Source organism: Macrotis lagotis, chromosome 4, assembly GCF_037893015.1.
Source record: "Macrotis lagotis isolate mMagLag1 chromosome 4, bilby.v1.9.chrom.fasta, whole genome shotgun sequence".
In the NCBI taxonomy this organism is placed as follows: Eukaryota; Metazoa; Chordata; class Mammalia; order Peramelemorphia; family Peramelidae; genus Macrotis; species Macrotis lagotis.
In genome coordinates, this window is record NC_133661.1 from 7,825,568 (window position 1) to 7,851,040 (window position 25,473).

At 34.9% G+C, this 25,473-nt stretch overlaps 2 long non-coding RNA genes across 5 annotated transcripts in view; one reads left to right on the top strand and one right to left on the bottom strand.

Annotated features, from left to right (window-relative positions):
* The window catches only part of LOC141522955 (uncharacterized), a 70,021-nt gene extending 45,302 nt beyond the window's left edge, over window positions 1-24,719 (bottom strand). For 2 of the 3 annotated variants that reach the window (XR_012478265.1, XR_012478266.1), the window contains exons 1-2: window positions 24,572-24,719; window positions 18,412-18,649 (exon numbers count right to left, since the gene is read on the bottom strand). This is a non-coding gene — a long non-coding RNA (uncharacterized LOC141522955). Of the gene's footprint in view, window positions 1-16,960; window positions 17,135-18,411; window positions 18,650-24,571 lie in introns of those variants that run through there. The other variant, XR_012478264.1, reaches the window with a different exon arrangement.
* Window positions 24,720-24,840: 121 nt separating this feature from the next.
* Window positions 24,841-25,473, top strand: part of LOC141522956 (uncharacterized) — a 29,665-nt gene continuing 29,032 nt past the window's right edge. For both annotated transcript variants that reach the window (XR_012478267.1, XR_012478268.1), the window contains exon 1: window positions 24,841-25,032. This is a non-coding gene — a long non-coding RNA (uncharacterized LOC141522956). The remainder of the gene's footprint in view (window positions 25,033-25,473) is intronic.

A 25,473-nucleotide genomic window follows, 5' to 3' on the forward strand; every position in this document is an offset into this window, starting at 1 on the left:
GCACATCAAACAAAAACAAAGCAATTGACAAAATTAAAATGATCAAATGGGATTTGAAAGAAAAGCTATGAGAAGATATTGCCCAATTTCCCCCCTTAATCGAGGTAGGGAGTTTCCAGGTGTTACATATGGCATGTGTTTTCAGATTCTTTTCAATGTGGTTGTGCTGATATTTTTTTCAATTTGGTTGTGTTAATATTTTTCCTCTGTAAAAAATATCCTTTGTCATATTGGATACTTGGGATAACTGATTTTAAGAAGCAGAAAATGTGTCTTCAACATTAAATTGATTAAATATTAAATTAAAAACATTTAAAAAGAAAATAAATAAAATATTTGAAGATATTTTGCAGTGACATGGGATTCCTCAATTAGTTTGAGTCTTGCTAGTTGTATGACCTTGGAAAGATAATTTCCTATCTCTGGGTCTTAGTTTTCCTATACATAAAATGAGGGATATAGTCTCATTTAGCTCTAAAGTCTCCTCTAGTTGCAACATCCTGTGACCTTGAAAGTTTTAATTTGCACATTATGGGTATTCATAAACAACTGCATGTGAATCTTTAATGGAGTACATTCCTTTTATTTCTCTCCATTTGACAATAGAAGAAAACCCAGAATACAAAGAAAATGGATATTTTCCAATGTGTAATGCTCTCCAATAAACAGCCACCTGGATGAACTAGTGTCAAAGGGTTGACTTAATTGGGCTCTGCTTTCTCATGATGATGAGAAAATCAGGAATGCACAGTGAAGTTCTGAGTTATAAAAAATGAGAATTCCTTGGTTTTTAGAGTCAAAGAGACTCTTTGCCCACCATAGCCAGTTTTACAAAAGCAAACTATACCAGTCAATGAGATTAAGAGATCTTGCATTGATTCTTCACATGAAATACCCACACATTGAGCTTTGAAAGCAAACACTCTGAATCTATACTGTCCTTTGTCATTGCCCAGTTGGTGCATGCTGAGAAATGTATATAAGGATTGTAAAATCATAAAATCATAGATATGGACCTTAAAGCTTACCAGTTTCACTTTATAATTTGTTAACTGAAGCCAAAAAAGATTAAGGGATTTTTCCATGGTCACTCAGATAGTAGCTGAGGATAGGATTTGAACTTAGTTCTTTTTGATCTGTATGAGTCTAGTTTTTAAAACATTACCACCCCTGCTGCCCTCTTTGGCCTGGATTGGAGAAGGTTAAGGATTTTACTGTATGGGAGGTCAATCATAAATAATATGGCAAGAGACATAGCAGTGGCAGAAGATATTTTTCTGGTTATAAATTTGGGTGTTAAAAAATCACATCTTTAGAGTTAAAAAAATTTAAATCCTTTAGTATTGGTCTGAAAATATGGTAAGTTTTTTAAAAGTAGAGATCAAGAGAGATAGAAGTCAGTGTTTCCCAATATCAAAACAATCTTAGGAGAATAAAAATAATCAATCAATCCACTGACTCTTTGTCCACAAACATGGCTCCCATTCTTTTCTAGGATAAGGAAGTTTTTTTTTGTTTTTTTTTTTTTTTTTTTAGTTTTTTTTTTTTGCAAGGCAAACGGGGTTAAGTGGCTTGCCCAAGGCTACACAGCTAGGTGATTATTAAGTGTCTGAGACCAGATTTGAACCCAGCTACTTCTGACTTTATCCACTGCGCCACCTAGCCGCCCCCAATAAGGAAGTTTATATCAGTAACAACTGAAACAGCAATTGAAATAGGATGAGAATATGAACAGAGTGTTGGGCTTAGAGTTAGAATGACTCAAGCACCAATCTTTCCTTAGGTACATTCTAGTGTCTATGACCATGGACAAGCTATCTCATCTTTCTGTAACTTGACTGTGTCAAAGAAAGGTTATGATGTGTATAGTTAGAGGGAGTTCTTACAAAGTGGGTCCTCATGCTAATAAAAAGATCGATCCTTCTAGATTAGTGAAATAATAATGACAATGCCCATAATAAGAATATTAATAGGATTTTTCCATGAATTATCACTTTCAAGCTTCACAACCAACCTGGGAGGCATACATGACTAATTCTTACTTTACAAATGCGGAAATTGAGGCAAAGTTTCTCAACACTCCAACTCTAGATCCAACATCCTCATTCAGCTCAACGTATTTGCTTATTATAGATTCCTGTATGGATCTGTAGACTCCTTTTTTATAGCTCTGCAGCTCATAGGCTGGGAACCAGGGGTTTGAAGGGAGTAAATGAGACTGTTTTATCCAGTATATCAGTTACAGTTGTGTCAACCAAGTTTAAGCTTTCTTGACAAGTCAAATCAATCTTTTAGAAAAGTCAAACAAAAGAAAAAATAAACAACAGAGAGCATATCACCATCACCGATAGTAAACAAGCAATGAGTCATTAGGCAGAATAGTAATGATTAGGCATAATATTTTGGTGACATAGACTTCTAGAATTACAAAACTGCTTATTCGATTTTTTTGGACTATTAAATTGTTAGTTGTGTGTTCATGTCTGAATCCGGTTAAGTAGACAGAAGATGAAGCAGAGAAATGGAAAAACAACCGCTCACTGCAGGAAATGAAAGAACAAATACTTAATGACCTCCCTGGGCAGAGGCCTCTGGGGGATGCTGGAGGAAATGTGAGGGTTAGCTGAGACTAGGTCCCTGTCCTTACAGACTTTAAAGGTTAAGAGATAAGATCCCAACAGAAGCGACTAGGGTACACAATCCACATGATGAAAGTTAGGCTTATGGGGACAAAGGCCGGGTGCAGATCCATGGGTGGAATGGAACCCTATGAAAATGTTTCATTACTGGTATAAATAATAGAATACGTTATCAGAATAAATAGCAAAGTTATTGCCAATCTTATCAAAGGCCATATAATAAATACAACTGGATCTTTAGAGATTAATGAGGGCAAGTGTTTTATGGATTCTATATGGAGAGACAGTTCCAATTCCCAGATGATACATAAGCTAAGTATGGTAATGGAGAGAGGGATGGACTTGGAGTGAGGAAGACCTGAGTGTGAATCTGTCCCCATATACTGCTAGCTGTATGATCTTCGGCAAGTCACCGAACCTCTGTCTGCATCAGTTTGTTCATCTATAAAATGAGAAAATAATGATAGCGCCTGCTTCCTAGGGTTGCTGGGAGGATCAAACGGTAAATATGTAAAGCTCTTTGCAAACTTTGACAATGTTCAGTAAATGCTACCTACTATCATTACTGTTACTATTGAAATTCACTTCAAAATGTAAGTTTTCCAGAAATTTCTTATTTAGGTCATTCTTTTTTATTCATTTCAATTTAAAAGATTTTGATAGAACTTTGTGAAAGTCAATGGGCCAGATGTTTGGGGAATGCAAAGAAGCATAAGACTTTATCCCTGACTTCAAGACATTTTTACTCTAGTTGGAAAAATAAGACATAAATGTGAGAAAAGATCAATAAAAAAGATTTAAGCCAAATTTGAAGACAGCAGGGAAGAAATGTCACATGGTGAATTAATTGCACAGCTAAGTGTTTATAAAAGTTCAGAGGAGGGAGAGGACACTTCAGGCTACAGTGGTCAGGGAAGCTCTTAAGGAGGAGGAGGTGAAATTTCAGTACAAGCTGACTCATTCAAAAGTATGATCAAATGCTGTGCATTTTCAGGATTTCTTAAACCTATAGGATTATGAAGTAGTGTTTTCAGTGGTCTGAAATAATTGGAGCACAAGCACTATACTGCATGGGAAGGATGTACTTGGGGCTCTGTGCAAAACAGTCATGTCAACAAACTCAACAAGATAATGAAGTGTAAGGGCACACAACAAAGCCCAGTGTTCCAACATCCCTTACAAAAAACCACCTCAAATTTAAGGGGAGAATAGGAAAATTTAACAGAAAAAAGACTTAGACATTCTCCCAATGATCGCACACTATGATTAGGCTGAGTTTGTAGCAGGAATGCTGTAGCAGGTCAACATTAGGACAACCAAAGCAGACTGTGTATAATAATAAAATAATAGAAATCATATGATTATATTGCCTTTCAGAATTTTTTACAAAACTAAAATTATTTATGTTCAAAATGCTAAAAAGCATTCTTATAAATGGACCTTTTGTTCATATGGTAAATAATATCTATCTAAAACCAAGGACTAGCATTATCTCTAATGAAGAAACACTAGTAACCATTCCTATAAATTCAAGAACAAAGTAAAGAAATTCATTGTCACTACTATCACTACTTATAACAAGATAAATTAAATGAATAAGCAAAGGAAAAGAAGAAAGAAAATTGTTACTATTTGCAAATGCACTCTTGATAGTCAAGTAAAAAGAACAATTGAAACAATAACTTTGGTAGAGTAAGATTATAAAAACAACAGGCTTCCATTAAATTATTAACAAGATCTAATAGGAAGAGATAGAAAATAAAAGTTCACCCTTTAAAATTTTTTTTATTTATTTAAGGCAATGGGATTAAGTGACTTGCCCCCAGGTCACACAGCTAGGCAATTATTATGTGTCTGAGGCTGGACTTGAACTCAGGTACTCCTGACTCCAGATCTGGTGCTCTATGCACTGGGCCACCTAGTTGCCCCCAAATCCCACTCTTAATAACAACTGAACATATAAACTATCTGGAAGTCCAACTACCAAGAAACATTGAGGACTTAAGATGAATTCAATTACAAAACAATTTACCCAGAAATAAAGAAATAATTTACAGAATATTAATTGTTTGTGCTTGGACCATGATAATATAACAAAAAAAATGACAGAATTATCTAAACTAATTTATAGTTTTAGTGCCATATCAACCTAACTAGAAAGATACACATGCATATTTGTATGTGCATTCACATAGTTGTTAAAACCCCAAAGCTTCATTGACACAGAATTTTATCAGCAGCCAAAAAGAGTTACATACAGTCGATCAATCATTCAACTAATAAATATTTGTTAAATGCCAGCATCTGTGAGACATTATGCTAAGTGTTAAGGATACAAGAAAAGGCAAAAGATAATCCCTGCTCTCAGTAGCATATGATCGAATTGGGGAGATAATATGCAAAAAAAAAAAAAGAGAAAAATGTAGAAACAAATTCTATATGTACACAAAAACTATTTATGGTAGCACTTTTTGGTGAAGCAAAATGAAAGAAAATGAATGCTTACCAATTGGTACACTGAATGAACTTAATGGAATACTAAAAATGATGGAAAGATGTGATTCAAAGAAACCTGGGAAGACTTGAGTGAATTTATATAAATGAAGTCAATAGAACCAAGAGAAAATTTACAAATTCAAAAAAGAGAACACATTGGAAAGATTTTTAGAACTCCAATCAATGCAGTAATAGTTATGACTTCAGAATACTAGTTATGAGGCGTACCTTTTTTTTTTTTTGGATATAGAGATTGGAAATTAAGGGTACAAGAGGCATAGACTGTCATAGTTGGCCAATATATGGGTTGTTTTGCCTGGTATTATTTTTTTGTCAAAAGGGAAAATATTTATTTGAGATTTGGTAGATTTGGCAAGTAGTAATAAAGATTATAAAAAAAAGAACATTAATGAAACATTAAAAAATATACAGAAGAAAGCAGAAGGAAGTCAGAAGGGTCCACAGAATAGTAGGAGAGCAATGCTCCAGTACAAATGTGGTAAATGCAACATAATTTTAAAAAATCAAACTGTATATAATGTCACAATTTCATAGACAATCTTCTGTTCTTTGTATGGTAAAATGTTTCTGTTGATTGATTTTTTAAAATCAAAAAAGAAAAAAAATGTTACAAGTACAGATGTTAGAACCAGATGGCAGAATTTAGAGAGATAACAAGTAATTGAACTTCCTCTAAAAAAATGAAAGGAGGCAAAGAAAGATAAAGAAAGAGACAAAGAGGGCTTAACAGCCATTGTTTCAGGGAAATACATTACAAATGTTCTTATGAGTACTGGATATTAAGTGACAATACTAATTGATGCAGAGATGCCAACATAAAGAAATACCAGTTTCAATGCATTCATACATATTATAGTTAAACTCCAAAGCTTCATTGACAGAGAATTTTATCAGCAGCCAAAAAAGGCCACACACAGTTAATCATTCAACCAATAAATATTTGTTAAATGCCACCATGTGTCAGGCACTATGCTAAGTGCTGAGAATACAAGAAAAGACAAAAGATAATTTCTGCCATCAGGAGCTTACAGTTGAATGGGGAGATAATATGCAAAAAATAAAAAGAAAGAAAGAAAATGTAGAAACAAGCTACACACAGGATTATCCATTCAATATGAGGAAAGATAGAAAAAACTGAAATGGAATGTATCTAAAATCAAAGGAAAAAGAATTTTATTCCAGAATATTCTGTCTAGATAAGGTAGCATTTAAAAAGTAAAAATATAATGTTGATTTATTGTTTTATTTCCAAGTATTTCTGTAAGAAAAAAGACCTTGAATATGTAAATTATCCCAGCAACAAATCTTCAGGTAATTGGGAAGATGGAGATTTTATAACTGTAGAACCCTTCAATATATCTGATGTCATTAAGGCAGAGTCTAGATGACCACTTGTAGTGATACTGGGAGTTCTTTCTTGATATTGGGCTGCAAAGATCACATTAGACTCTAAGTCTCCCTGATTCTGTGATTCAAAATATGGAAAGGAAAACCCTATGGACATATTTTTATTACAAACAGGACCAAAGTCTAGCTTTTTTCCATGATTAATGATCAGAATTCTAGAAATCCTAAATATTAAAATAGAACAATTAAAAAGAAAATTAAGGAATATTGATAAAAAATCATAATATCTCCTGGGTAGATAAAGTGGTGTTTTATCTAAGAAAATCTACAAAACATCAAATAATAAAATCACAGGATCACAAATTTAGAATAGATCTTGGTGATGATGCCAGTCATCTTGATGATTTTACAAAGGAAGAAATCAGTCAAGTAGATTCATTTATAATGAATTATAGCCAAATGTAAGAAAAACCTTGCAACACTCGGCAAATTCAGAATCATGAAACACTGGGGAGGCATTTGCTTAATGCAAATTATTAGAAAAATTGGACAACTCTGGTAAAAATGAGGACAAGTTAGCAAGTCACACTTTTTCTAACAATAATTATACAAAGCATCAATAACCAAATAGTACTAAACACGCCTGCAGAGACATCATCAAACGTCAAACTTGGTAGAACAAGACTCTTAACTCTAGAGTTGAAAGAAGGCTCAGAGGACATGAAATCAAGTCATTCATTTTACAGATGAGGAAATCTTGATTCTTGGAGGTCAGTTGGTTTATTCTAGTGGTAGTCTGTAAGGGAAGTGAGGTTTGAATTCAGGACTTCTGCATCAGAGCTAATGTCGCCTTTACAAAGTGATAAATGAAAATGGTCTATTTTTTTTATAACTCTGGAGAGAGAGCAAATTTGTAACATACCATGACAGAAAAAGGAAATAGGATTTCATCAATTTTTTAAAACTTATTTCATTATAATTTAAAAAAAACTGTTCATATTCAAGACATTACATTTGGAATGAGAAGGAAGCAAGTAAAATTTTTTCATAATATATGTCTGGTAGAAGTCTGGGATCTAGTATTTTAATGAATTACCATGTGTTTATAAGAGTAAAAACATTCCAGGAGACAGGCATAGGATATAAAACAGATCATCTTGGAAAAAGAAAACAAACTATCAATAGTCTCATAAAGAATTTTTCAGAATCTCTAGTAATCATTTAAAAATTAAATTAAAGCAACATTGAGCTTCTATCTTACAATTGGCAAAAATGATAAAAGTATGTAACATTCAATGCTGATGTGACTATGGAAACAAAGCGGCACATGAATGCTTTGTTCGTGGACCTGAAAATGGTTCAACCATTTTGGAGAGCAATATGGAATTATATTATAAATTACATAAATGCATATTCAGTTTAATCTAATGGTCTTCCAACTGGGACTCTACCCTAGGGATCTTATTGGTGGAGGGGGAAAAAGATCCATTCAAACAAAAATATTTCTAGTACCACTATTTATGATGGAAAAAATTGGAAATAAAATAGGCTTATATCTATTGGGAATGTCCAGACGAATTTCAGTCTATGAAAGGAATAGAGTATTATTTCAACATAACAAAACAATGATGGAAGTAGTAATAGCTCACATTTCTAGAGCATCTTAAGGTTTGCAAAGCACTTTGCCTACATGGCATTTGATCATCACAACCACCCAGAGAGATAGGTACTATTATTGTCCCCTATTTACAGATGAGGAAACTGGAGCAGAAAAAGATTGACTCATCCAGGGTCACTCTGAGCAAAGATTTACTCTCAGGTCTTCCTGACTTTTATCCACCATGTTGCCTAGCTGTTAATTGAATGAATGAATAAGTATGGGGAAAACTTACTTAAAGTTATTCAGAGAAAATAAAATAAAACCAAAATAATGGACACAACAAGCTTACTCTGGCTCTGAAGAGGCAAATAGAAATAATGATGAGAGAAACAATGCTGACAGAACAAAACCCAGAAAATATGAGACCTGAAAGAATCGGGGCACTAAAGGTGATATGAAGGGGCTACAGTAAAAAATGCAGAATTATCCAGTTTGCTGGCTGTGTTCTTCACCAGTGACAAGCTAAAGTCTACTGGCCCTGGGGCAGCCATCCACAGTCTGCTCCCTGGTTTTCTGTTGTTTATCTCTTTCCTTTTGTTCTATTTATGTATTCCAATGCTTGTGCATGTCAGAGAAGTTTCAATAACAGTAATTTTTCAAAATAAACATTAAAAACAGCTGTGTCCATGATCCCCTCTTACAAGATGTATAACAAAGTACCTGATTAGCTGAATGCTCTTATAGTATTTTGGATTTGCCCTTTCTTAAAGTCCTGCTCTGATTGTTCCTTACATCAAGGAAGGAACCTGGCTCTCAAAGCTTCAGTAGCACAAGGAAAGTTCTGATAGACCCTTCTGAAATGGAGAGATCTTGAGCTGATATCTAGCAAAGAACAGTACAACTAAGTCTAAGAACCAGGCCAGTCAAGTCCAGAGGGCCCATCATCACAGGACTGACCACATGGGGATGTAGTCTTTTAAACCATAGCAACTCATATGACTGTCTACGAGGTCATGGAAAGGTCTGCAATCTTCATGGGCAGAGGAAACCCTTCCCTTTCACCATGCCCCTCCTTTTTTTTTAGGTTTTTGCAAGGCAATGGGTTAAGTGACTTGCCCAAAGTCACACAGCTAGGTAATTAGTAAGCATCTGAGTCTGGATTTGAACTCAGGTCCTCCAAACAGAAAACTTCCTTGGAGGAGAGGGTATTCTATTCACTGTGCCACCTAGCTGCCCCCACTGTACCACTTAGCTGCCCCACACTGCCCTCCTTTCCCACATGCACCTTCAGGATTCGCATCCTTGGAGTATTGAGATATCTGTCCTAACATAATATGAAGCACTGAAGACTTCTTATATCCTCTAGGAACAAACTCAACATTCTATAATCAGCAGAACAAACAAATTCAGGTAGGAAGATATTTTCAGTCATTTGCCCACATTTTGAGTCATCAGATGTCTTATGCAATCTCTCACTGACACAAGATAAACAACACTCAGGAAATGGTGTGGAGGCACCAGGCACCTCATCTTTGTGTTCTTCTTGGCAATTACCGTGTCTTTGGCAACTAGAGCCATGGCCACAGAAAGGTGTGCTACAGCAAAGCTGTCTACTGTTAATGGTTATTATAAATTGTTTATTCACATAAAGCACAGTTTGGCAATAATTGTATGAGAACAGAAAACTTCCTTGGAATAAAGGAGGGGAAAGCCTTGGGTGTGTAAAAGAAGGATTTGGTCTACTGGTAGGGAATGGATGATCTAAGAAGGTGAAAGAAAGGTGACAGCAGAAAGTAGCAGGATGGCCAGGCAAAATGCAAGCATCCGGGTGATCAAGAATCTCAGAAAACTTATCTGGTCCATCTTGCAACTTCAGATAGAAATCTACTCTGTTTGATCATTTAATCAATTGACAAGTACCGGAAAGATGGGGGCCACTAAGGATATGAAGAGAAGAGAGAAAACAGTTCTTGCCCTCAAGGAGGTTCCTTTCTATAACAAGAAAATCAAAGATTCTGCATTAGGCATTGCATTCCTGAGGTCTTGGATTTTAAGTTCAGAGTTGGGATGGAACTCTGTAAAAGAACATTAGCTCTGTGTTAGCAAATATGACCAATGAGTAGGACTGGAAGAACCAACAAAGTGGCAAGTTAAAATGAATATCAATAACCAATTTGGGCATAATATTTCAAGGTTGATGAAGTGCTAGATATACATGATCACATTAGGAGGACAGCAGATCAAGAGATGGGAGAAACTGGAAGAGGTTAAGGGAAGCACTGTTAGAAGAGTGGGTGGATTGAGGAATAGGAAGATAAGGGGAGAGGTTAATCCAAAAATTTACTTTTATGAAACCAATATGGTACTGCTACCTAAAAAGCAGAAGGAGAAAATCAGAGAAAGAAAATAAGGAGTTCAAATTAGAGAGACAGTGATTAGAAGTAAATTAGACATTTGAGGAGGAATAGGGTAAAAAGAGAGGAGGAGAAAGGGATAAAAAGTGAAGAAAAATAGGATAGAGGGAAATGAACAGCTAGTAATTATAACCTGAAAGGTGGATGCGATGAACTCATCCATAAGACAGAAATAAATAGTAGAATGGATAAAAAAACAGAATCTATGTCTTCATAGGAAAATGCTTTAAAATGAGAAATACACATAGAGTAAAAATAAAGGGCTGAAGTAGAATTTATTTTGCTTCAGTTGATTCAAAAGAAGAAGAGATAGCAATCATGATCTTAGACAAAGTTAAAATTAAAATAGATTTAATTAAAAGATGATAAAAGGAACCATAGATAATGAAGCAATATCGATACTAAACCTTTATGCACCAAATGCCATAGCACCCACATTTTAAAAGGAAAACTAAATGAATTATAGGTAGAAATAGATAGTAAAACTAATAGTGTAGTATTTTAACCTTCCCCTCTCAGAATTAGATAAATCTAATTTTTAAAAAAGCCAAGAAGATGGATCGAATCTTAGATGAGCTAGATATTGAGATAATTGAATGGGAATAAAGATAAATGTACTCCTTTTCTCAGTGGAACTTGGTACATTGACCATAAATTAGGGCAAAAAAACTTTATACTTATATGTAAAAAAGAAGAAATATTAAATGCATTCTTTTCAAATGGTAAGGCAACAAAATATTTAATAGGGGACCTTAGCAATACAGTTTAAAAATGAATTGGTGATTAAAACAACCTAATCTTAGAATAAATCGATTAAAGAATAAGATATAGAAACAATAAACAATTATATTAAAGAAAATAATGAGACAACATGAGATGCAGCAAAAGGAGTAATCAGAAAAATCTCTTATATCTAAATATTTACATTAATAATATAAAGAGTAGTTCAGTGGATTGGGTATGCCATTTAAAAAAACTAGGAAAAAAAGAACAAATTAAAAATTCTCAATTAAACATCAAACTAGAAATCCTAAAATTAAAAGTGAGATTAATAAATTAGAATGTAAATTGGTTGGTAAGTTACTTTTATCCTTGAAAAATATTAAAATCCATTCACTATATTGGAGTAAAGGTACAAAATATCCAATTGTGACTGATCAGCCCAAAACAAGTTTGGAAGACTATGTTCAAGGTCAGGTACAAATAGCCCACATGATCATTTGGAGTGAAATGTAAGAAAACCATTGAAAATAAATTTAGAAGTTGGTTTTATAAAACAATATATACAACCCATTGGTTAATATCATTTAAAAGATAGAAGAAAACCAATCACCAATATTGAATATAAAAAGGTGAATTTACCATTAAAGAAGATAAAATAAAATCTATTATTAGGAGCTACTTTCTTCATTATATACCAATAAATTTAACAATTTAAGTGAAATAGAAGAATATTTTAAAATATAAACTGCCCAGATTAAAGGAAGAGGAAATAGAGTATCCAAACAAATCTACTTTAGGAAAAAAAGAATTTTAACAGGACATAAATGAACTTCCTAAGAAAAAAGCATCAGGAGTAGTTGGATTTCATTATGTGATGCAGTAAAAGCTACCAAGAACCAAAGATCAATCAATTCCAATACTAAATAAATTACTTTGAAAAATAAGCAAAGAAAGTTCTACCAAATTACTTTTATGAAACCAATATGGTACTGCTACCTAAAAAGCAGAAGGAGAAAATCAGAGAAAGAAAATTCTAGAACAATTACATTAATGAATATGGATGCAAGAATCCTAAGTAAAATACTAAGTAAGAGGTTACAACTTTGTATTTCAAAGATTACACATTGTGACCAAGTGAAATCCATAAAAAGAATGTAGGAATGGTTTAACACAAGGGAAATTATCAGTATACTTAACTATATCAATAAAAAAGTACCAAAGTAATAAAAATAACAAAAACCATATTCTATTAGTAAAAAAAAGCTTTCACAAAATACAGCATTCATTTTTATTAAAAAATACTTGAAAGTATCTACCAAAAAATAGCAAGATTATATGTAATGGGGATAAGCTAGAAGCCTTCCCAATAAAACCAGGAATTAAATAAGGATTTCCATTGTTAGTAATATTCAATATTGCATAGAAATGCTAGCAATGACAAGAAGGAAAAGAAATCAGAGGAATCAGAATGGGAAATGACTTAGTAAAACTACCTCTTCTGCAGAAGATATGATGGTATACTTGGATAATTCTAAAGATTCAACTAAAAGTTAGTAGAAACAATTAATAATTTTAGCAAAGTAGAAGGATATAAAATGAATCCACATAAAATCATTAGCATTTCCATATATCATCAATAAAACCCTGCAAGAAGAAATAGTAAGCCAGGCCCCATTTAGAATAACTGTGGAGAATATAAAATTTAAAATAAATGGAGAGAATATAAAATACCTGGAATATAAATACGTACCAAGACAAACCCAGGAGCTCCATGAACATAATTATAAAATTAGATAAAGTCATATTTGGAGAATATTAATTGGTCATGGGTGGCAGAGACAGCATAATAAAAACACCATTTCTACCTAAATTAATCCATTTATTAAATACCATCTCAGTTGAACCATCAAAAATTATTTTTGAGCTAAAATAAATAATAGCAAAATTCATTTGGAAGAACAAAAGATTAAGAGTATTGATTTAATGGGGAAAACATAAGGGGAGAAGTTTTAGCAGATCACAAAACTATATTATAAGGCAATAATTAGCAAGATTCTCTGACTCATTGAGAAATAGAAAGGTAGATCTGTGGAGCAGAGAAGACACACAATACACAGTGGCAAATGATCATACTTGTACTTGACAACTACAAAGATTAAAGCTTTTGAGATAACAAATTCTTTGACAAAAATTTGTTGAGTAAACTTCTGACAGAGATGAGATATAGAATGCTATCTTACACTATTTACCAAGATAAAGGCAAATTAGATATATGACCTAGATAGAAAGGAAGATATCATAAGAAAATTAGGAGAACATGGACCATATTGCTATTAGACTTATGAATAGAAGAATTTATGCATAATGAAGCGATAGGGAGCATTATGAGATGCAAAATGGATCATTTTGATGACATTAAATGAAAAAAGGAATGTAGTCAATATTAGAAAAAAAGCAGAAAATTGGGCAAATTTTATAGGTAGCTTTGAAGATAAAGATTTCATATCTCAAATATATAGAATATGAATAATTCCCAAATGATAAATTTTATGAATAGTTTTCCAATATAGAAATCATTATTGGTTAAAGAAATGCAAATTAAAACAACTTTGAAATATTATCTTATACCTATTAGATTTCCTAAATTAATAGAAGGGAAATGTGGAGGGAATGTTGAAAAATTGGGACACTAATGTACTATTGTTGTAACTGTAAACTAATCCAACCATTTTGAGGAGCAATTTGGAATTATGCCCCAAAAGTTATAAAACTTTGAAACAGCAACACTAATGCTGCCCAAGGTGATCAAAGAAAATGGAAAAGAATCTCCATCTTTTAATATATTTACAACAGTTCTCATTGTGATAGCAAAGAACTAAAAACTGAGGGATTGTCCATTAATTGGAGAATGGCTAGAGGACTAGTGATATATGATTGTGATGGAATACTACTATAACTACTATACTGTAAGACCTGGTTGATTTAGAAAAACATGGAGAAACTTGCATGAACTAAGAAAGAGTGAAATGAGCACAGTCAAAAGAATGTTGGATAGGGGCGGCTAGGTGGCATAGTGGATAAAGCACTGGCCCTGAAGTCAGGAGGACCTGGGTTCAAATCTGGTCTCAGACACTTAATAATTACCTCACTGTGTGGCCTTGGGCAAGCCACTTAACCCCATTTGCCTTGCAAAAAAAACCTAAAAAAAAAGAGAATGTTGGATATAGTAGCAACATTTTTCAAGATAAAACTATGAATGACCAAGATATTCTTTGTTTTGTTTTTGTTTGGTTTGGATTTTTTTAGGTAGTAAAATAACTTTTTTATTTTTTAACCTTTTTAAAAATTTATTTATTTATTTTGAATTTTACAATTTCCCCCCCATCTCATTTGTCTCCCTTCACCCCACACTGAGCAAGATATTCTGAGCTTCATCAATATTCAAATCAACTATGAAAGAAGATGCTATTCACCTTCAGAGAAAGAACTTATAAATAGAAATATGCATAGTATAACTTTACATATATATGTGTGTCATCTATGTACAGATATACATACAGATATCCTGTATGAGTGTGTGTGTGTGTGTGTGTGTGTGTGTGTGTGTGTGTGTGTGTAAAATGGTGGACTAATATACTGTGGTGTGCAGAAGGAAGGAGACAGTTATGAACATAAAATGTAGAAAAAATTAAAATTATAATATTCACAAAAACCATGTGAAGTGTAAGAGGGAGGATTGCGCTCCAGTTCCAATGTAACTAGGGATGGATTTCTTGAGTTTGACAGGAAGAGAGGATGTGGGAAACATATCTATCTAGTGATGGATGTATCATTTACTCCTAGGGCAGCCAGGTGGTTCAGTAGATAGAGCACAGGGCCTGGAGACAAGAAGATATGAGTTCAAATATAGCCTTAGACACGTATAAATCGGGACCTAGGGAAAGTCACTTTAACTTTGTCTTCCTCAGTTTCTCCAGCTATAAAAGGAGGATAATAACAGCACCTCCCTAATAAGATTATTGTGAAAATCAATTTAGATCATATCTGTAAATACTTATGTGCCTGGTACATAGTGATGTTGGTCCATCCTTTGTTCTTGAAGACCACCATGTGCCATGACAAGCATATTTGAGGGAGGGGGTCTGTGCTAAGTCACCCATCTCACTTTCTCCTCTGGAGCCATCTGGCTTCAGTGGCCAGATGAGAATCAGGATGACTAGAGATGATCCTGGTACCAAGTAGGGGATTAATAAATGTTTATTTCTCAGAGCAACTCTAGCTCTTCATTGGAAAAACAATTGAATTTGGAGTAGAACAATGTTTTTGGCATCTGAGCTCTGTCATATTTGCTATAACCTAAGATCCCCTCTGAATCTCTATTTCCCTACTTCCAAATTAAATTGGTGGTCTCTGAAGTCTCTTTCATCTTAAAGATTCACAATTCAATTATCCTACATTAGCAGAGACCAGAGAAGGGAAATATTGAAGAGGTTATTTGCTCTTGGGAATCTCCCAGGAGAAAATCCATGATGAGGGCAATTCCAAGAGAAGGTTAGCTCACTGCACAACTTCCCTTGCTGATGTTTTATCTATACACAGTCACTACAAGGTCTGATGTTTTGTTGCTCAAAATTCCTTATAAACTCAATTTTGTTGCAACTACAAAGAGTCTTTGAGTTAATTAAAATAGAAACAAATTTAAAGTTTAGCCGAGAGTTCATCTTCTGCCTAAATGTTGGGAACATTCTTTACCAGGAACCTGAAGCAAATCGAGGTTGAAGTCATAAATTTTTATACAGAATAAATTGCCTGAATCCAAAGAAGAGGGAACCTTCTTGAACTAAGAGGCCATTCTATTGTCCATTGAATTGCATGAGATAATTGATGTAAGAGTCATAAATTGGTGAGTGAGGGTCAATGATGCAAGGCAGTGGGTAGAAAGCTATTTTTGGAATCAAATGAGTTGAGTTCAAATCCTGTCTCTTCCAGTTGCTATCTCTATAGACAATTCAATTAAACTCCCTAGACTTCAGTTTTCTCATCTATAAAAGGAGGAAATTGTATAAATTGGCAACTGAGAGCTCTAATACTCTCAGTTCATGATCACTTTTATTAAGCTCCTTTGTATCAGTCATAGTGTCATTTATATTCCTTAACATTCTGTGATCAATCCAAATGTAATGATTTCTATTTAATATTGATCTTGTGTATTCTGTCCCCTTCCCTCCCATCTTGCATTTGTTCTTAAAGTATCTGAATTTAATACTTTATGAAACTGTTTCAGGGCCAGGAAGCTCGTTAATACAAGGTGGTATATTTCTTTTTCATTTTGCAATTTAGAAAATGAAAAGTCTTTCTTTGAAAAGCCACCTTTTCAGAGGGCTTCTATTAATTTTATTTAGGTTTTTTTTTGCAAGGCAAACGGAATTAAGTGGCTTGTCCAAGGCCACACAGCTAGGTAATTATTAAATGTCTGAGATTGGATTTGAACCCAGGTACTCCTGACTCCAGGGCCAGTGCTTTATCCACTACGCCACCTAGCTGCCCCTTCCTATTAATTTTCAATTCAGGATAACTTTATTTGGAGAAAACATTGTGTTTTCTTGGGCTATCCAATTAATTTTCAGGCAGATTCTCTGAATGCCAAATTCCCACTGAAAATGAAAAGGAAGAACAGTTATAAATTTGGAAAGAATAGCATGTTTAATGGCCTTCGTGTTCTAACCTTCCTTTGTGCCCTTTAGTAGCTTAATAGACAGTGAGTAAACAGCAAGGCAACTAATGATGCATCACATGTCAAGCAGCAAGGAAATGTCTCCCATCACATGTGAACAGATACCAGATGTATCAAGGGTCGAGGAAGACTGAGATTGTGTTGACATTTTAGAGCATCCCTGGAGAAAGTAGAAAGGGAAGAATCATAAGAGAACAGCTAGCTCAACCTCTTTCTTTGACACAGGAGGAAAGACATAGCAGAGGTAACATGCTTTTCCCAAGGTCTCATAGGTAGGCAGAACTAGGATTCCAACTGAGATCCCATTACTCAGAGCAAAACAAAGATTTGCTCAGTGATCTAAATTGAAAAACAATAGAATGTTACCAATATTTACTAGGCTCCTTCTGTATGCAGAACTAGGGTCTAGGCTTTGGGGGGGATACGAAAGGTAGAGTTTAGGTAGTATTTTAATTGTATAGCTCATTAAAATGTGAACTCTTTGAAATCCAGTCTCATTTCTGGAGTTATGCCTTGCGTCTGACTTGGGATCTGGCACACAGTGGCAACTAAAACAAAATATTGAGTCATTGGAATTTTTTTTTAACAGAGGAGGTGACAAGGTCAAAGTTACACTTTAGTCAAATGACTTTGGCAGCTGAGTGGTAGATTGCTTGGAGTGGGGAGAGAACTGAGGCATGTGAACCCCCCAGAGGCTGTTGCAATTATCCAGGTGAGAAATGATGAGGGACTAAATTAGGCTGGAGAGACTTTGTCAAAGCAGAAATGACAAGGTCTGACAATTGTTTAGGCATAGGGTGAAGGAGAAGGACCTTTTGCTCTTCAATTTCTCTCTTCATTTTCTTTTCATGATTTTGACTCCAAGAACATCCTGCCTCCTCCAGGATAGAAACTCCTCTCCAGAAATCTCATCATCATGGAAATTAATACAGCTTTGATATTCAACACTTTCCCAGTCATCCTCTTTGATTGGAGGATTGAAGGCTAGATTGAGATCTCCTCCCAAAGCCTACCTTTAGGGAGGGCTCAGCACTTTGTAGATTACTTTTCACTTTTCATCTGATGGTCTGCTTGGTTTTGCTCTACATACCTCAGGACTGGCTTGCATTATCTTCTGGTACCCATCCCCTTTTCAGCTTCCTTTTGTGTATTGTCTTCCCTGTTTAGATTACAAGCTTCTTAAGGGCAGGAACTATCTATTTCTTCCTTATGTCCCTATTGCTAGCATATAAATTCTTAATAAATGATAACTTCTGGTAACTTCTATTGTTATATATAACTATATATATATATCTATATATATCTATATATACACACATATAGAGTTATATGTCTATAGTCTAAAAATCTAATTCTATGGTAATTTCATTGGTGTCACTCTAATTCTATAGGTTAATTTGATAAGTTAACCATCTTTGCTGAAGATATTCCCCTTACCAACCAGAACAGCATCTTCTCTGCACATAAGAAAGTTGTCAAGAGCCTGAGATTTCATACAATCAGTAAGTTTCACAGGGGGAGAACTTGAATCTAGGTCTTTTTAGACTTGATGTGGTTCTTTAATCACTATGCCATGGACCCAGAAAAATGCACAGATATTCTATGAAGACATGTCCAATGCACAAGAACTCTACATGGAAATATGTCCATTGCACAAGAACTTTACATGAAGAACCTGCTGGAAAAGAAAAAACATCTTTAGCTCCAAACTTGGGAGAAGGGATCAAAGTCCATTCTCATAATTTTAATAAATTCTGGTGCATTTAGTTCAGTTTTCAATCTCTAGATGCTGTGTACCTCCACTTAGCTCCCTGCCACAGTTGAGGAGGATTAAAAAATGGGGGGGGGAAAGAAAGTTCTACAATCACTTTTGTATATATTCATTTTTTCAATTACATGCAAAAATAGTTTTTGACATTCATCTTTTTTGTAAGCTTTTGTGTTCCATATTTTTCTACCTTCCTCTCTTCCCTCCCCCCACTCCATGACAGTGAGTAATCTGACATAGTTTACTATATATTTAAGGGAAAAAGCAAGTTGTACATAATAGTTTTGCAGTTTCATTGCAAAATCTTTTTTCTTATTTTACTATGTTACTTAAATGTTTCTTTAATTTCCTGAATTAAAAATTTAATTAAAAAACCCAGATGCTAAACAAGGAAGATGCAACTCCAACTAGGCATGGGAAACTGGGTTTATATAGAACCATGACCTGATTTGGAGTGACCTGGTACAATTGAGTTCTGCCAGTTTTTATATTGAGGTTGACAAAGAAAGGCTACAGCCAATTTTACATGGAGGTATCTACTTGGGATAAGCAAAACAAAAGCACTTTTGACTATTCCATCTTAAATAGGTCAGAGAAGGATAAAGAATTTGGTTTAAGTCCTTGGGAATCAGAGGCTACTTTTGTGGACTCAACAGTTATTCTATCTGCTTGCAATCCCCACCCCTTCCCTTTTACCTGGGATAAGAATAATATTTTAATGGCCTTGTATTAATGAGTTACTGGCCAATAATTATTCATGTCTTGGGATATTTACAGGATACAGAAAACAGAACAGCAAAGTAGACACTCTCTTGATGAGAGAAGATTGAAAATTTCAAAACAAGATGAATTAGTTGATCCAGGATTCAGTCTGGCATGGAGGTGACAAGTGACCTCCATGCCCCTTTGGCCCACAGAAAACTGTGTGATTCAAAGACTGGAATTTTGTTTGGCAAGGGTCTAAAAGCATACTTTCCAGATGGTGCAAGAAGGTCACACCAGATATCATCTGAAATGGTGTGAAAGCCATAGCCACCTCCTCTGCAGAACTTCAAGAAGGGCGGGGGGTAAGAATGTCAGATGGTACTGCTGAAGGAGAAGAATGGCAACATGGATTCTGGGCCAGAGGGGTTTAGGACACTGTCCTGGGCCTCTGAGGAGTTAGGAAGAAAGGAAAGAAATAATGTAGATGGGGTTATGTTTAAGAAGTTCATTGTCTAACCAGGAAAGCCAACAGAAACCAAAAGACATAAAGTTGCAAACCTGTAGTAAAATCTTTTGAATAGTCAGATGATGAATTAGACTGACTCTCTCTCTCTCTCTCTCTCTCTCTCTCCACACCCCCCATCAGACACAGAGAAAACATATAGAGGGAACTTAAGGGAAGCTATTTCTTTTTGAGACTTTAATGCCATAGACGATCTTTTTATATAATGTTTTACTTTTTCCAAATTACATGAAAAAATTTAAACATTTTTTTAAGTTTTTAGTTCCAAATTCTATCCCATCCTCCCTCTGTGCCCACCTCCCTGAAGCAGTAAGCAATCTGATATTGATTATACATGTTCAATCATGTAAAACATTTCCATTAGTCATTTTGTGGAAGAAAACTTGAACAAAAAAAGATGGAAGGAAGGAAGGAAGGAGGGAAGGAAGGAAGGAAGGAGGGAAGGAGGGAAGGAGGGAAGGAAGGAAGGAGGGAAGGAAGGGAGGGAGGAGGAAGGAAGGGAGGGAGGGAGGAAGGAAGGAAAGAAGGGGGAGGGAGGGAGGGAGGAAGGAAGGAAAGAAGGGGGAGGGAGGGAGGGAGGGAGGAAGGAAGAAGGATGGTATGCTTCAATCTATATTCAGACACCATCACTTCTTTCTTTGGAGGGAGACAGCATTTTTCATCCTGAATCATTTGGGTCTTGAATCTTGAGTCTTGAATCATTTTGCTGAAAATAGCTAAGTCATTCATAGTAGTTCATCATATGTTTTCACAATGTACAATATTCTCCTTGTTCTGCATACTTCACTTTGAATCAGTTAATGTCTTTCCAGATTTTTCTTAAATCATCTGGCTTCTCATTCTTACAAGACAATAATATTCTATTACAACCATATGCTACAATTTGTTCAACCATTCCCCAATTGTATCTACTCAATTTCCAATTCTTAACTATCACAAAAAGAGGCACTATATTTTTGTGCAAATAGGTTCCCTCCCCAAAAAATCTTTTTGAGATGCAGATTTGGTAGTGGTACAGCTGGATCAAATGCTGTGCATGTTTTTTTAGTCCTCCAGGCATAGTTCCAAATTGCTCACCACAATGATTGGATCAGTTCACAACTTCACTAATAGTACATTAGTGTCCCAGTTTTTCTCACATCCCCTTCAACAGCTATCATTTCCCTTTTCTTTTACATTAGGCAATCTGATAGTTTTGTGGTGTCATATCAGAGTTTAATTTGCATTTCTCTAATCAATAGTGTTTTAGAGCATTTTTATTTGACTATAAATAGCTTTGATTTCTTTATCTGAAAGCATCATTTCCCTTTTCTTTTACATTAGGCAATCTGATAGTTTTGTGGTGTCACATCAGAGTTTAATTTGCATTTCTCTAATCAATAGTGTTTTAGAGCATTTTTATTTGACTATAAATAGCTTTGATTTCTTTATCTGAAAGCTATCTATTCTTATCCTTTTACCATCTATCAGTTGAAGAATGATTTGTATTCTTATATATCAGTTTTCTATATATTTGAGAAATGAAGCTGTAAAAACATTTTCCCTATTTTCTGCTTTCCTTATAATTTTGGTTCCATTGATTTTGTTTGTGCAACATTTTTTAATTTTGTATAATCAAAATCATCTATTTTATATTTTGTAATATTCTCTATATCTTGATTGATCCTAACTTCTTCCCTTATCCATAAATATGACAGGTCAACTCTTCTATGCTTTCTAAATTTATTTATAGCATCACCTTTTATGTTTAACTCAAAACCCATTTTGACCTCATCTTGGTATATGATGTAAATTGTTGGTCTATAACTCGTTTCTGTAATATCATTTTCCAGTTTCCCCCAAAATTTTGTCCTGGATCTTTGACTTTACTAAGCACTAAATTACCATGGTCATTTATTCCAGTGTATTGTATGTATACCTAATCCTAAATGTTCTTTCAAATTAACTGGATAATCAAAGACAATTATAAAAGACTTGTAATAGAAAATATCATCCATTTTCCAGAGAAGGAACTGAGGAGTTTAAATGTAGTTCAAAGCTTACTATCTTCAGTTTTTAAAAACTGTCTTACTCATTATATCTTTTTTCTCATGTCTTTCCCCCCTCCATTTGGATTTGATTTTTCTCATGCAATATGATTAATATGGATCTATGTTTAGCATGGTTATACATGTATACCTAATATTAGATTGCTTTCTGTCAGGGGGATGGAGAGGGGACAGAGGGAGGGTGAAAAATATAAAACTAAAACCTTGAAAGAAATGAGTGCTGAAAGCTACCATTGCATGTAGTTAGAAAAATAAATAAAGTATTAATTTTTTACAAAGGAAAAAATAAATTGGAAACTCCTGGGTAATTTTTTTTTAGGTTTTTACAAGGCAATGGGGTTAAGTGGCTTGCCCAAGGCCACACAGCTAGGTCATTATTAAGTGTCCGAGACCAGATTTGAACTCAGGTACTTCTGACTCCAGGTCTGGTGCTCTATCCACTGCACCACCTAGCCACCCTCTGGGCACTTTTAAAATGCCTTTCTCCATCCCCCTTCACTCCTTTTCTTCTTTCCAAATCTTCATTGATAAGTGGTTCACAGGAATAATGAGAGTAAGACTGATGATAGAAGCAATTCCAGCTCCACAAATGAATGTGTCATGTACACATACATACACATACCCTACCCCAACACTAACTCCTGTTAAAGAGCTGCTAAAGTATTTTCAACATAGATATATTCAGAAACTTTATAGAATCTAACATTTAAAGGGAACCCAGTGATACTTTTGTCTTTATTGTAAAAAAAGGGGAAACTGAGGTCCATAGAAAATTTGATCAATGTTGTACACATTCTAGAAATTTAAAATTATCAAAACCTGTAGAACCAGGATTGAGATTCAAGTCCTCCAAGTCCAAGTCCCGGCTGTTTTCCATCACACCATGTAGCCAAGTTACTCAAATAATAATAACTTTGTAGAGAAGATTAAGGTGGCATATAGATTGGGTTGATTGGGGCCCAGCATGATGGAGTCTATAGGAGAATGACTTGTTCTGAACTCTGAGTGAAAAGGATCCTCTTAGATATGGAGATCATGAGGAAGATATGATTCTCTGCAAGAGACTAGCTGGTAATAAATAATCTTGGATGGTTGGGAATCCAAGCAGGGAGTTTTTAAAAATAGTGATAAGAAATTGTCCATCTTTTATTAGAAACCTGAGTATCTCAGTGTGCTTCAACTTGTTTCTTTATAAAATAAAATTTAGCAAAATTATAACATGGTTAAATTGAAGTATTTACACAGGAAAAAGGTAGAATACCTATGGACTCATGCCGTGGTGGAATATGAAGTGACAGCAATACCACTATCAATAATCAAACAGGTTGGCAATTGATGGGGTGTCATTTGATCAAGAGCCTAATTACCAAGCAAGCTTAATAAAGGAGCCACAGGAGTTGGATGATTCTCTACAGAACTTCCCCTTCTCTCATTGATAGGATTGACCCTAATAATAATGACAATTATGGTAATTATTATAATGATAATGATATATTTCATTACTGAGAGTCTCTGAGCAAAGCTTGAAGAAGTTGCCAATGTAAGATCCTTCTTTTTTATTTGTTTACCAAGAATCCTTCATCAAAATCATGATGAGGCACTTCCCAGGATTAAGGGATGCACTATTTCTGCTTTTAATTATGCATATGGCACTAGGAAACATTGAGAGAAGATTGAAAAATCCAGCAAAAATGAAGTTGTTTTGGAAAATGAAGGCAGTAATTATTCTCATTAAGACTAGAAGAAGAAATAAAGAGTTTAAACTATAGCAGATCCATGGGGGGGTGGTGGTGGTGGAATATGACAAGGAAGCAGGCAGTAAAGGAAGATGCTCTCTGGAGATAAAGTGTATCTGCCATCAAAACACCCCTGCTATGGTACTCTACGAACTTCAGAGGCTCCCTATTGCCACCAATACAAAACAGAAACTCTTTGGAGTTTTAAATTCCTTCACAACCTGGTGATAAATTATCCTTGCCTTCTAAAGCTTCATTTTTGGGGAACAAATGAAACAGTGCATGAAAAATGATACACATTCCTATGCCTATATCACTTTAGAAAAGCAAACTATTGATTATGATGATTAATCATGATAAAAAAGAAGAAAAGAATGAGAAGGAAGGAGGGAAGGAAGGAAGGAAGGAAGGAAGGAAGGAAGGAAGGAAGGAAGGAAGGGGGAGGGAAGAAGACAGGGAGAGGAAGAGAGAAAGTAGGATCCTTTGATTGCCAGGTACATGACTTTTTCTCAGACCTCATATTTATCAATCTTTCTGAAGTGTCCTACACTCTCTAGCACCCCTTTCTTCTCATCAGTCTTTGGCTTCCAGGCTACTGCTAGATTCTGGCTCTCCTCCTATCTTAATTGGGACTCTTTGGAGCTGTTCCAGCCTGGGGGAATCCTTTCCCACTAGCTTGGGACAGACTCTGAGAGGAGTCAAGAGATCCTGGTTTAAATTCTACCCCAAACTTGCTGTCATTTTCCCCTCTTCAAGCTTGATTTTCTCTTCTGTAAAATGATACTGGCATCTCCAAAAAAAAAAAAAACCCTGTTACCTTGAGTCCTGAAGAAAATTCATGATGCTGAGAGGTGGAGGGCAGAGAGCAGCACAATAGCCCAAGCATAAGCATCAATCAGAAATCCAAAGATGAAATGGTAGGTTGAAGGAACAGCAAGAAGGTTGAAGAGATCCAAGTGTAAGAAGACAGGAAATGGAGAGAGACACAAGGCTGGAGAGGCTTTGAATGACACAATGTTATGTCATAATAGGCACTTCCCATAAACCACCCAAACAAATCTCCTTTTCAAAGTCTACCTATACTCACTCATCCTCTTTCCTTACCAAACTGTTGATTGGCAAGAGAAAGGAAGAAGGCATCCCTGACCTTTGGCAGTCTGCTAATAATATTGGCCTGTGAATTTCTACAGATTTTTTATGTTGACTCTATTTATGCTGGGGCTGACACAGTGACAGTCATTTTCCTGGTTTCAATCAATTTACTATGGATCCATCAATGTAAGTCTTACTTTACCTTTGTCATCCTTAAAACAGTCATGATCATACACATTCAGTCACCATAATTTGAACAATGATTTTCTATTTGCCTAGTCTAGAACATTCAAAATTCAATCCATCCTAATTCATTGATGAAGGACCTACAAAATTCAGAGCATGATACTTAGTGATTGAGTAGCAGCAGAAGATAAAAAAACCCCATTAAGTTAGATATTCCTTTTCCTCCTGGACTTTGTAATGTAGTAATCTCAGCTCTGTTACTCGTTAGCTTCTGAGTGGTAATTAAGCAGATATAAGTCTTAAGATGGGGTCATTGGCAGAGAACGGGTGTGAGCCGAATTTTAAAAATAGAAATAATAATGATGGTGATGATAATGATGAACATTTTTAGAGTCCTTTAAAGTTTGTAAATCTTTAATCTCATTTGATTCTTAGAACAAC